Genomic DNA, 15,000 nt, shown 5'->3' on the forward strand with positions numbered 1-15,000 from the left:
GCTAATCAAGATGATCTGATATTTTTCCCACAAACTAAATTTGAGAGAGAGAGAGAGAGAGAGAGAGAGGAGAGAGAGAGAGAGAGAGAGGAGAGAGAGAGAGAGAGAGAGAGAGAGAGAGAGAGAGAGAGAGAGAGAGAGGAAATTAAGATTGATGAGAAAAACTATTGTTTCCTTCTTCTATTGTATCATTACAAAGACCTTTCATTATATCCTGATAAAATCATAAAGGTTTGAATCACAAACCACAAGAGAGAGGAAGTGTTGCTTTCTGATTCAAATGGATCGATAAAAATAAAAGATTATTTGACATTAATTGTTTCCACCCTAAAATGTTGATTATTTTTTTCCTATGTAACTCAAATGTAATAAATTCCATTTCCTGCGTCATATATCAACAAATATACCCAACAGAGGAAGGATATTATAAATGACTTATTCATGAAAGCATAAAGCATCGGGTATCACGAAAAGCTAAAAATATTCAATGTGCTTTGAATAAAATCTCTTTTATACTATATATTAAGTCGAATAGAGAACTGTTACTACAAAGAAATTCCATCGTCATGTAAAAATATTAATTTTCTGCACCAAATTACTAAAGAAAAAGTGGTAAAATTTAACTTTCTGTATAGAAATGAGACACGAGCATACTTCTCGTTAACTCAAAAACTATATTTCTCAATTGAGAACCATAGATTCCTATTTGACTGAAGCTACAACAGCCGTTAAAAAAGACAACCACTTTCTCTAATTCTCAAGAAAATTTTTTTATTGAATATAAAATCGGGTTCAGATTCATTTGCTACCGCCTGAAAACTATACTATACTGAGTCCGTTGATAATTTAGAAACATATTCTGCAATCAACGAACTTTTGGGTTTTCCCCGTTATGGGTTATCAAAATAAAAATTATGAGATTTGAAACTTTTCTACTAGTCCTCTGAAAGAAGTTTTGCTTGTTCCTTAATAATACGATTTCATTCCATATTCTGAACTCACCTCTCTCTCTCTCTCTCTCTCTCTCTCTCTCTCTCTCTCTCTCTCTCTCTCTCTCTCTCTCTCTCTCTCTCTCTCTCTCTCTCTATACTAGCAAACTATATTAAGCCAATAAATTATGTTGCTGTATGCGATTATCTTTTTGGCATGTATGAAACGAATCCTTGAAATCATTACTTATTTCTCAATTTTTTTCTTATTTGACATTCTACTAATATTTTCTAAATTTAAACATCTTTTAAATTCATACATCTTCCACTACTTATATTTTAAAAATGTATGAATCTTATGCTGTTTTAGCTAATGGGAAGAAACAAAAGCTATCATGTTCAGCATTAAATTTCTAATGCAGACTTCCTTACCATAATAGCAAATATGCCGAGAAACATTTTGTCCATATCTTTAAAATATTCCTTTTCTAATTTACTTACGGCCTTAGATTGACAATTGATTAAAAATCAAGTGTCTCTGCGTAACTGAAAGTCCATTTAAGGATAGGGATATTCATATACAACGCAGGAGCACCTTTGTAATTAGTTATAATAGCAAAAGTGATAAATATATGAGGGAACAGATTTGATAAAAGTTTCATATCATTTGCCTGACACAGGTATTGACCACTAGCCTTGCTCATGTAGGGAGAGAAGATTTACATATTTTGAAAATAATCTAGTCTTCATTAAACCTTTATTATTAGACACGCATTTTGATAATTCTCTCTCTCTCTCTCTCTCTCTCTCTCTCTCTCTCTCTCTCTCTCTCTCTCTCTCTCTCTCTCTCTCTCTCCTATCTTCAAATTCGTCCTTGTAAAAGGTTGTACTTAATAGCAGACTAGCATTGAATATTTCAATAATCTTCGTAACACACTATGTCGTGAGTTTTTATCAACTTTCGCCATTTTGAGACAACATAGTGAAAGCTTCCTGCAAACGAACGATAATAACAGCAGACGGAAGGAAGTCATTTCCTAATATTCGTGGCTGCCTTCATCCCACAATTTCCTTCTTATGTTCTAAAGATCGAAGTTGCCCTAAAAATAGTGCGACATAATTTTTTTTTTTATTTTCTTTAGTAATGATTTATGAACTCGAACTCGCGTAATCACGCTCGAGTGGTGATAATAATGTGAATACATTGGGCAGGTTTTTATTTTATATTTCTGTTACTTAACGATATGCTAATTGGACTTTATTTACTAATCTAATTAATGTAGCCTCTAGTTTTGGATCGATACTATTCTAACAGCCATACCAATTCAAACCTTTTTTGCTATCCAGTAAATATATTCTTATATGAGTGTCTGTGGTGTATAATAGTCATTGTTGATGATTCTAGTAACAACATGCAATATTGTTTTCCTATATCATCTCCTTTGTTAATAAGTAATGTTTTCTGATGTTTACCTAATTTAACATATTCACTATACAAAGTTTTCAAAACCCTTTGTGCTAAGCTTGAATATATCTCTCGCCAAATTATAGGAAAATATGTCGATTTTTGGACCCGAATTAGCTACGGGTGCATGTGACCTTAAGCCTTACATAATCATGATAAATTACTGTTTGTTTTTTTCGCTTTCTTTTTATTTAAAGCAATTTCCGATTTTCCTATCAGGTGTTCAACTATCTCCAGACTATTATTATTGAATGAATAAAAAAGAAATGAAGCAACATTTGTCGTGATGACAAAGATGGCAGCAAATGAAATCTTCCATATATAAAGTAACGTTTTTTCCCTTTTGAAGTATCATAAACTGGCTTCTACATAGTTTTCGTTCAAACAATCACTATTATCATGACTGCGTTATATAATTTAACTTTAATAGAACTAACTATAACTATACCTAAATTATAAAACTAAATGGTCTACTGCAAGTGACTTAACACTGTTAGTGTTAAGAACAAAAAGAGTTTTCCAGTTAAGCAATTCTTCCACATGCCAGGCACTTGACAGACAGGGGGCACCTGTATGAATACCGAATGGAGCCAACTATATCAATTCCGACCATTTATATTAGCCTGGTCTATAGGGTGTTCGTCCCACTTCGATCTACCCTTTCTATTATCCACACCAGTTATATTTAGGCATTGAATTACCCTTCCCAAGCTTCTTCTGTTACGTTTCAAGGTAATTGTGATGGTATAAAAAAAAATCTTCTTACAGAGAATATATTTAACGTAGACTAATGTAATCTAAAGTGAAAATTTTCTTAAAATGTAATATGTAGTAGAATAGATTCATTTATAATTGATTTTTGTTATATGTAAATTATAAGCACAATACACAACATATATATAATAAACTAATTTTAACCTTTTCAATCGGTACTTCAAATGCCTAGTAAAATTTAAAATGAAAAGTGGGCGAAGTCAAAACTTCATTGGGCTAATATTTCATGAGCATTTATGATGATATAATGCATACACAGATATTTCTCAATGGTGAAAAATTAAAGCTCCAAATGGCCAGTAAAGTGATGTTTTTTTTTTTTTATGCACATGCCAATCAAAATTTGCAAACGCGAGAGAAGAGTAGGAAGAGGAAGACAGATCTGTATCAGAATATCAAAACGAAGCAGAACTTCCTTTCAAATAATAAAAGCTTTTATTGCCACCAGATCAGAAACCTTATGCATTTACTGTGTATGCAATTACCTCTGAAAAAAAAAAATGAATAGCTCACCAAAGAAGTCATAATCCACACACAATATTTTCAATGTTGACCAACGTTTATCGGAACTAAAATGTCCTTACCTATAAAGAAATAAAAGCCAAGACCAGTCAAGAATCGACTTAAGCAGAAATGCAAACTTAAAGAGATATTCATAGATTTCTAATCATATTATTCAAATTTCCTGCATCAATCTATATCATTCTGTCTATTTATCCTATATATTTTGTTTAAAAATTACTTTGGTAAAAACTATTTTAGTAGGAAGAATTTAAAACTTTGACTAAACAACTAAAGACCTACACTGATGTGTGTATATATCCGGTCACTCGCTTGTGTTTATAGTCTTTCTATGCACGTGATCAAATAGAACACGATCGTGTGTTCGCGAGAGCGCATGCGTGTATGGGTTTCGGATATAAGCAAATGTAATTGAGTGGGATCAGCTACGATTATCACAAAGGAATTTTTCATCATATCAGAAAGAGTCCTTTCTGATATGATAAAATCAGAAATCTGGTCTTTGGTCTAAGGACTGACATCTGACTGATCACTGATTAATCAAGGACTCATTTGTGATTGAATAAGGAATTCTTGAATAACCTCCAAAACCCTCTGATCAAGGATTATAAACTGTCTGAAAGTGATTTGTGATTAATTAAACGTTTTCTTACAATAAAGCTCTTACTGTCTGTAACTAGGCTCCTTGAGATATTGAAAGGGCATACAGACATATATTGATTAAGATGAAAAAACAGCTATGAATTAAGCTTCGAAAAGTCTCAGCTCTTTTAAAATTGATTCGAAAAATATGTTTTGAAGTCACAAACAGGAATCTATTACTTTTTGCCAACATCTGGAGAACACTTTTCTAGAGGAATTACGACTAGGGACGAACTTGAAGCAAGATAAAAATAAATTAAAGGAACAGGATTACCAATGCGGTTACGAGAGAGAGAGAGAGAGAGAGAGAGAGAGAGAGAGAGAGAGAGAGAGAGAGAGAGAGAAACTTATAAAAACATAAATATGTATGAATAAATATAATAATTGAAATTTGCTGGTTCTATAATTAAAGGGACTGGGTACTGTGGAGTTCTGGAGAATGACGATCCAAAAGGAATGTAAAAGAAAAGAGAAAGAACGCAACACAATGCTAAGACAAACATTTGGTGATAAATAAAATAGAAGAGCTCAGAATTTAGAAAGATTTCGAAATACATAATCATCATTTTCAATTGCATTATAAACTGGGACTAAATAGTCCAACACTGTTGGAAGCGTCACTGCCTGGCACTCGCCAGACTGTGGTTTGATTCCCGCTCAAACTCGATAGTTTATTGGTGTCTGCATCCTCACCATCCTTGTGAGCTAAGGAAGAGAGGTTTGAGGAAGTTTATAGGTCTGCCTACTGAGTCATCAGCAACCATTGCCTGGCCTTCCTAGGTCATAGTTTGGATGGAGAGGGGGATTTATGCTGTCATGATATTTATGTATGTTCAGTTTTTAGGGTCCTATCCTGCTTGCTAGGGGAATGTCACTGTTGCTTGCATCTATCATTCATGAGCGGCCTTTAAAATCTTTACAATATGGCTCGGGAGGTCATTCAACGATAAGGTGCAACTAAGGAAAAGTCCTGCAGTTCATCTGAGAAATAACAGTTGGAAGATGTTGGACAGCAAAAAGAGAGAAAGGAACCGGGAACGCTGATCAATTTAAACGCTATAAGAAAATGTTGCCACAAATCTGAGTAACTGCTTACGGTGCTCCAGTTTTCATTAACAATTCCTGAGATATGCTTTGGGTTTAAACCTACATTCATTGAGTTTTAAGTCTTACTATCACAGCTTTAGGTGCAATAAATTCAATTTATTTTCTTTCAATTGCAGTTAAGAGAAATTTAATATCGATTATCAAAACATAAATGAATTAAAATTCCGCATATCATTATCATATTTATTATTAAAATTTGGTTTCAGCCAATGGAAAAAATAAAGGCACTAACTGATGCAGTCCTAGTAGTAAGCTATCATAGCCGGAAGCTGCAGTAAAGTGCTCCAGTAGTAGTAGTAGTAGTAGTAGTAGTAGTGTAATAATAATGCATACAGTATATCATCATCATCATCGTCATCGTTATCAGCTGTTACTAGTCCACTGCAGAACAGAGGACTCAGCCGCTTCTTTCTACACGCGTCTGTAAATGAACTGTCTATGCTAGTTTAAATTTCTTACTTCGTCAATACATCGGCTTCCCCTGCTTTATTTGCAATCTCTATATAACCATTCTGCTATTCTGCTATCATCTAGCACTCTCTTTATATGCCATGTCCATATCCGTTTCTTTTTCGTCTATGTTGTTAGAATATCCTCTACATTAGTTTGGTCCCGTATCTATGTTGCTCTTTATCTGTAAGTCTCTTAGTATTAATCCCATCATTATTGTTTCCATAGCTCTTTGAGTTGTAACTGTTGTAAGGCTTTAGTAAGGCAACAAGTTTCTGATGCAAAAGTTAATTCGGGTAGGACCATCCAATTACATACTTTTCTTTATAAAGAACATGTCATTATACTTTTTATGATTTGATTCCTGCTTCATCTATTCACATTTTCTATCGTCTTTTGCAATTCCTTCAATGATTCACACAGCAGAACTATGTCATCTGCAAATCTTTATAGCCTTATATAAAATAAAAAGAGTAGGATGGACATTAGGCAAAAAACACATGTCTACTTGGTATCACCTTCCCAGATGTTTACGTGCGTTGGGGTTCATAAAGGACGGAACAAAAGAAAACACAAAGAAATTTACCGCTTAATATTTTTGTTACGACTTCGGCCTTCCCAACATAAGATGGAAATGGCTGAAAGAAGGCAGCCACGAACACGAAGGAAATGACTTCCTTCCGCCATTATCATCCACCATCTTCGGAAAGCTTTTCCTATGTCGACACTTAAAATGGGAAAGTGCTAAATTTTCTTATTAAAAACTATGTTATGAAGCATATTGCATTTTCCCTTCCAAGGTTTTGCAATGTTGGAAGCTCGCACTCGGCCGAGGTTTGGGTTTGGAGAGAGAGAGAGAGAGAGAGAGAGAGAGAGAGAGAGACTAGATTTGCAGAACAAGTACAATTCTTGACATCCCAATTTCTGTACTTTAATAAATGGTATTTCTCTGTACATGTATGATTTTTAGCTCAATCTGAATTCAAGTTACTATTAAGAATATAATATACTTTAGATCTTTGTTGTGGCTTTTGGAGTTCAACCTTCCTACTTGAACAAAGCAATGCCTATTAAAACTAAAAAAAAAAAAAAAAAAAAAAAAACAATCTTTATAGCTAAATACAGAAAATTCATGCAAATAAAAGAAAATTTGCAAAAATACCTCAAACCTCAAGTTCATGGTGAAGGGGAATTCAAAAGACAATTAAAACGATAAACGAACAATTACTGACAATGTTTAAATTAAGATCAATTAAATCATTTTCAAATTCGAAATGGTAGGATATTTAATTTTATAAGCTGGGAAATTAGATAGAAAAGAAACAAATGGGGATATGCTAATCCAATGCATCTAACACAGTTCTAAGAAGCAAACTACGAAAAATAAAGCATCATCAATAATAACATACCCAATGGCGGTACTACTAGAAAGGAGCACATCGTTAAGTCAGGCTCTAAAGGTCAGTGCGTACCGTATAATTTCTGAGCCAAGCTTGAATAAATATAAACACGGTGACCCCTTTCAGAGTGACGGCAGGTTATGATTCTAGAGACGATATCGACTGGCAAAAGCTCAGTGAGAAGGTCACCTACATATTTTTAGTCATCTGATCTAGCGATGCCACAAATGTATAGAGACGCAATGTTTATGTTTATGTTTATATATATATATATATATATATATATATATATATATATATATATATATATATATATATATATATATATATATATATATATAATATGTATAAATGTATACATATATATATATATATATATATATATATATATATACATATATATATATATATATATATATATACATATATATATATATATATATATATATATATATATATATATATATATATATATATATATATATATATATATATATATATATTCATTATGGTTACCATCAATCTCTATAAAACTGGATAAAAGACCAGTCTATAAAGATGTGCCATTTACAGCAAAATGTTAATGTTTGAAATAAAAGAAAAAAAAATAGGAGGCAATCATATGGTAATGAAACTACACCGATACATTTCTAGCACAAAGATAATGAACTTCATTAATTGAAAGCATTTTTTATGCAACAACTGCTAAAACAGAAAACCGGGAGAAGTTTTGTTTTTGACAGAAAAAGTTTCCTTGTTATTGGGGTTCCCAACCGCAGGTGAACACGTGTCAGCTTCTGTAAGAAAGTCTCCAGAGAAATAGGACTCGGAAATGAGTGGATTCTGTTAGGACTGTTATGACTATTATAGTCAAAGAAGAATCGATGCTCCTTTGAGAGACTTCATTTGTGGTTAAGGAGAAAAGCAAAATCCAAATTTATGTGAGAAAGTTTTATAACTCAATGATTTCCGACGAACAATTCTTTTAACAAAATACTGTTTACAGTAAATTGCTTTTATATGCAATTCATTTGTGTAAAACTATTTCCTGGTGGTTTATAGCAGTATGTAACGTAAAAACAACAATTAATAATCTTAATGCAGACCTTATTTCTTAAATGTAGTGAATCGCTAACGAACAAATGAGGTTCAAAGCAATTGAGAAAAGAACTAATTGAGTTACAAAACTTCTGTAGAGTTAATGTTTTAGTTAAACTGAAAACAACCATTCACCTTACATGTAACTTTAAATGTAAAACGCTTAGATTTCACCACATTGAAATTGTATCTTTATTCCACTAGAAGTTAATATGATATAAAACTTGAATAGCATTAAGAAGACCTTCTTCTTATATAAATCTAAAAATGCCACTGGTATTGGCAAGGATGAACCTGCCATCTTTACCACGAGCCTCAAACAGATATTTATTCCTCTCAGTGCTATAATTGAGGCATTCAGTCAACAAATGCCTCACTGTCATGGGTATCAAACAGTCGTCGCAATATGGTTGGTGTTGGCCAGCCAGCAGAAACTCGTGTGTCCTCCGAGTGCTGACCAATGCGGAGACGACAAAGAGTAGTCTCCCATTTTCGGGCATCCCATTATACCTCCAAGGTGATTTACCAATCGCAATTTCTCTCATCGTATTTTCGCTCAAACTATCCCAATGCTGTTGCCAATTATTATAAATAGAATTCTTAATTGCTGGTAAAAAAAAAAATCATTACATAGAATGGGAGACCTCCTTGATAGCAACTCGGCCGCAGCACTCTTTGCCAGTGAATCTGCCTCTTCATTTCCAGACACACCTACGTGTGCCGGAACCCAGCAAAATTGAACTAATACCTTTTAGGCCAATAATTAGAAGCCACTCTAAAATCTTTAAAACTAAAGGGTTATTAGAATTAAAACCTTTTAAAGCTTGAAGGACTCTTCTTGAATCACTATAAATAGTAAAATAACCCTCCAATTTAACGCCATTTTCTCAATAGGGGTTAGTATGCCCTATAATTTTGCAGTAAATATGGAAGATATTGGATGAAGTGCCCCTCTACAGTTAAAACAACTACTAAATACTCCAAATCCAAAGCCAGCATCGGATTTGGAGCCATGAGTTTATATAAAAGTTGATTCCTTATGTTCTTCAATGTGTTCCATAAAAAGAGACTTAACTTCTAATTCAGTCATGTTTTTTTTTAACACCAATAAAATATTTACAAAAAGATATCTCTGGTAATTTCCAAGGAGGGGTTGATGGTATCTTGAATGGAAGTACCTTACCTCTAATTTTATCAACACTGTTTAATAATATGTTTTACTCGAAAGCCATAAGGTTGAGGAGATTTTGGGTGCAACTCAAAGTATGTTGAGTTTCTTACAAGGCTTGCAGTCTGAAAACCTAAAGAGTTGGGGAGTCTTTGTAACCTAAACCAATAACGAATAATGGAATATATGCGGTAATGTTCTATAGGTAACTCTCCAGCATGAACAAAGAGACTTGGGATAGGTAAGGTTCTAAACGCTTCTGTGGACAATTTTATACCAGCATGATGTATTGAATCTAATGTCTTTAATCAGCTTGGGGTGGCTGAGGAGTATATTTCACGCCCATAAATAATTTTGGAAAAAATTAAGGCCTTGTATAACTTTAAAATAGTTTTATGGTCTTCCCCCCATGATGTGTGGGACAATACTTTTAAAAGATTCAGAGCCTCAAGACATTTAGCTTTTAACGCCTTCAAGTGTGGAACCCATGTCAACCTACAATCGAAAATCAATCCTAAAAATTTAGCTTCACTTACACATGGGATCCGTTGACCTCTCATGTATATATCCGGGTCTGGATGTAATCCCTGGATACGACAGAAATGTACAATAGTAGTTTTGCTTGTTAAAAACTTAAACCCATTCATATCAGCCCACTGAATAATTTTGTCCATTGCAAGTTGTAGTTTTCTCCCAACCATTGCCATTCTAGCTCCAGCATATGATATGGGGAGATCTACAAATAGTGTTGAGAGAATGTCCCGGGGAATGCCTAAGGATATCCTATTAATTGCTAGTGCAAACAGGGTTACACTCAGCACACTACCCTGAGGAACTCCCTCCTACTGAAATTTACTCTATGACAGAACTTTCCCCCACTCCCACTTGAAAAACTCTATGTGAAAGAAATGATTGGATAAACAGTGGTAGCTTTCCTCTTAATTCCATTTCATGAATGGTTTCAAGTATACCATAACTCCATGTGGAATCATATGCCTTTTCAAGGTCAAAAAAGACTCTCACATGGTGCCGTTTGGAAGCAAAGGCTTCGTAAGTAGAAGACTCAAGTCATATCAACACATCAGTTGTCGAGTGCATTTTTCTGAATCCACATTAAATGGGTGATAAATACCCTTCTTTTCAAAGTACCTCATCAACCTTGCATTGACCATCTTCTCCATGATTTTACATAAACAAGATGTCAATGCAATAGGACGATAGTTTGCTGCTAAAAACTTGTCCTTACCGGGTTTTAAAAAGGCTAAAATAAGGGCTAGTTCCCAAACACTTAGATTACTATGATCATGCCATATTCTATTAATAATGCTTAAAATAAATAAATTTGTAAAAAATGTACATGTTTAATCATTGCATATGGAATTCCATCGGGTCCCGGGGCTGTATCGTTGCAATGAGCAAGTGTGGAATCAAATTCTCTTTCGGTAAAAGGAGAATTATATGACTCTTCCCTTCCTGTTGCAGAATTTAAAATCTACTTTTCTTTAATGCTCCTATATTAGCGACCAGGAGCTCCTTCACACTTGCTGGATACATTTGAAAAATGATCAGCCAGGGCATTGCTAACATCATTTGCTTCAGTTACATACTGACCATTCACCTTCAACACTGGTGGTGGGTTGTGGGTGAATTTGCCAGCTATCTTTTTTACTTTTCTATTGTTAATGGAGGAAACAAAAGATATCCATGACTGGCCCCTTGCTTCTTTCATGGCACGACGGAACTGTGGTCCACATTTCTTGTATACAATTAAATTCTCCTCAGTTCGGCGTCTACGCAATCATGTTAGAGATCTTCTTGTAGCTCTGTGCAGGGCAGTTAGTTCTGAAGACCACCAGGGGACTCGTCGTCATTTGAATAACCCTGTTGTTTTGGGAATTCAATTGACTCCTGCTGTATGGAGAGTTCCATTCAGTAAGTCTATGGCATCATCAATATTTTCAACCTGTCCTGCATCTCCCTCAATTTCACTTAGTTCACAAAATTTATCCCAGTCCGCCTTGTCAAGATTCCATCGTGGCGATTTCTGTAAAGGTGGACCATTGTTGGTGTTTATAATGATTGGTGCATGATCACTAGTATGGCAATCATATAATGTCCTCCAATCAAAATCGAGAAGGCAATTAGAGCTTATGATTGATATGTCAATACATGACAAAGTACCTGTCTGGACATGAAAGTGTGTGAACTCTCCTGTATTAAGCAATACAGAAACTTACGGTCTATTAAATTTCTTATTCCTGATCTAGATATTAATCTCTGGCACCGTCGTTCAATTAGTTCATTATGCATGTTGCATAAGATTTTTCACTACTCTGACCATCCTTTACATTCAGATCTCCCTGGACAATTCTATCCTGTTCGTAATACTAGGCAGGCAGTTAATTCTAATAGCCAGGCCTTCTCCATCACGAGGCTCAATACTACGCAGTACTCTAGAAGTTTTATTCCAGCTGTGACCAAGTTGTGGAATGATCTTCCTAATCGGGTGGTTGAATCAGTAGAACTTCAAAAGTTCAAAGTTGGAGCAAATACTTTTTTGTTGACCAGGCGGACATAGTCTTTTTATAGTTTGTTTATGACATATTTGTTTTTGATGTTGTTGATAGTTTATTATATGACATGTCTGTTTTGACGTTGTTTCTTATTTTAGAATGATTTATTGTTAATTTATTCTCTTCATTTATTTATTTCCTTATTTCCTTTCCTCACTGGGCTATTTTTCCCTGTTGGAGCCCCTGGGCTTATAGCATCCTGCTTTTCCAACTAGGGTTGTATCTTGGATAGTAATAATAATAATAATAATAATAATATCTTCAATTCCCACAATTGATGATAGGATATTTCCCCTCGTGTTTGCTAAAACATCACCCCACAAAGGATGTCTACCATTCAAATCTCCAAGTAAAGGAAAAGGTTGAGGGAGTTGTTGAATCATCTCTACTAAGTTATCATACAAAATGTTACCATTTGGAGGCAAGTACAGAGAAATAATTGTATATTTTCTTCCTATATCAATCTGTACAACCACTGCCTGCAGAGGTGTATGAATAGATAAGGGTATTTGGGAAACATCTAGACGACCGTATATGAGACTTCCACCGTGGCTCCCTACTCGGTGATCATACGATGGCCTATAGTTAATATATTCGCGAGGACAAGGGGTATTAGCATCAAGCTTGCTCTCCTATAAACAAATAATAATTGGGGAATGCTCGTGAATTAAGAGCTTAAGTTCTTCATATATGGCCCTTAAACTCTGACAATTCCATTGCAAACTAGAAGAAAAAACTATTTTTTATTTTGTGGAAGAACTTTTGATGAAGTGTTCCCATTAGCAATTTTTGATTTAACACTACTTCCCGGTGGTTTTATTTGAGAGGATCTTGATAAATTGGGTTTTGTGTTTGTTATTTTCTTTTTGTCCTTTCTATGTAATTGCTGAGGGGGATGGTGGACCTGAACTTGAATTTCTGATTTATTTAAATTGTCTTCTGGTTGATCAGTAACATCAACAACCAAAACCTCATATTTATTTGATGTCATAACTAATATTTCTTATGGAAGGGGGTGAGAGAGATGGAAGTCTCTCTTTTTCCGATTGATAGGTATTGAGCCACCAGGTTTTTGTACCTTCCCCACTACGGGTGCACCTGGCAACTTGGTTTCAAATGGAATCTCCATTAAATCAGGCAAGGACGTGGCCTGGGAGAAGTTAGTACTATCTTTTGTAATGGGGGATAGAGGTTGGATAGTGGTGGGCAATGTCTTTTTTGTTGATATACGATGGTAAATCTTTAGGAGGGGATATTTTTGTCTTATTATGCAGCACTTTATCAGTAGATGGTGAATTTCTTTTTCGAGAACTACCTACAGTAGTAGGTGGGTTAGATGATTCCCGAAGAATTTTTTCTCCTGTTTTCAATGCATTTGCATAGGTAGTAGATTTATTTAATAATCTCTTGGCATGCCCTACGCTTACATGTTCAGTAGTTGATTTATTGAGGGCAGCTTCTTCTGACTTATGAAACTGGCAGCTCCTATCATTATATTTATGATTTGAGTTCCAGTTTAAGCACCTTGCCTCAAGTGTACATTCTCCATGGTAAAGACTGGAGCGAGTATTACAAATTTTATCATTCTTGCAAACTTTGGAAGGATGCCCAAATTTAAAGAATTAAAACATTGCAGTGGATTCTGCTTAAAGTGCCGAACTCTAATCCTTTCATTTTCTATGTCTATGTGGAAAGGTACATCAGCATCCTGGAAAGTAAGGATAATCATTGATGTTCCAGGTACTTTATGTATTTTCCACACTGATAGTGGACACATGGACAATATCTCCTCTTCCAAAATTCATATATATCCCTATTGAAAACTACTCCCCTTCCATAGCTAGAGTTTAGATGGGGTTTCATGTCCAATTTCATATCATCATTTACTGTCTTTAAATTGGACAATATAACAGACTGTGTGTATGACTTGGCCTTTATCAAGTAACTTTTCTAACCGAATCGAGATATATCTCCAGGTGCTATCGTTCCTACTTTCCTCTGAATAAATTTGCAGATCTTGAAATAATTTTCTGTACCTACTGTAGATTGGGCAAGAAGCCACATTGGTGGTTTTGGCTTTCTTTGGGATGGCATGTCTATTTCTGTCTTTATCAATCCAGTCTGCTGGTCTGTAGATATCCAGATCTTTAAGTACCCCATCACACAGAGAACCCTTAATACTCATATTACCTATTTTAATATTAACAATATTACGGCTTGCATTGAATGCTTCCTCATGACAATTAAATGATAACCGAGAATCTCATTTATCATCGTGACGTTTCATTCTAATTTATTTTATTAACCCGTAGCATTCAAATATTTCAAATACCACATCATAATTAGCTTCTAATAGGATTTGGGTAACGTGCAGGATTTTCAATTTCCCTGTGTTGCCCAAATTACCCCTTTTTCGAATGTTCGAAGAATAGTCCTTTTTAGTTCCTGAATCATCAACAGAATTTTCTTTAAATGAATTGCCAGAGGTCGTCAACAGTTCCGGGGGCGAGTCAGCATATCCAGGGGGGGGGGGGGGAGGGGGTTGAGGGTCGTTGTCCCAAAAATCCATGAGAAAAAAGAAAACAAAAATTTGATATTTGAAACTGTTTGATTGACCCACTTGACAACATTAAGGCATCACATGTTGGGAAGGAAATTTGCACTCTCCACTACTGGCACAACGAGAGTATACTTCCCAGATTGTCCACTCCATACCCAACACGAAGGATAGCACCAAAACTTATATACTGTAGAGGCACAGGTGTAAGCTGAAACCACCCGTTAGGACTGAGACCAATAAACTATGGAATCATCCTCCCCATATCTGTAATGATGGGCTTCCGGCCAAAAACCGAGATTCCTACCCAAGCAT

Source organism: Palaemon carinicauda, chromosome 6 (genome assembly GCF_036898095.1).
Source record: "Palaemon carinicauda isolate YSFRI2023 chromosome 6, ASM3689809v2, whole genome shotgun sequence".
Lineage (NCBI taxonomy): Eukaryota > Metazoa > Arthropoda > Malacostraca > Decapoda > Palaemonidae > Palaemon > Palaemon carinicauda.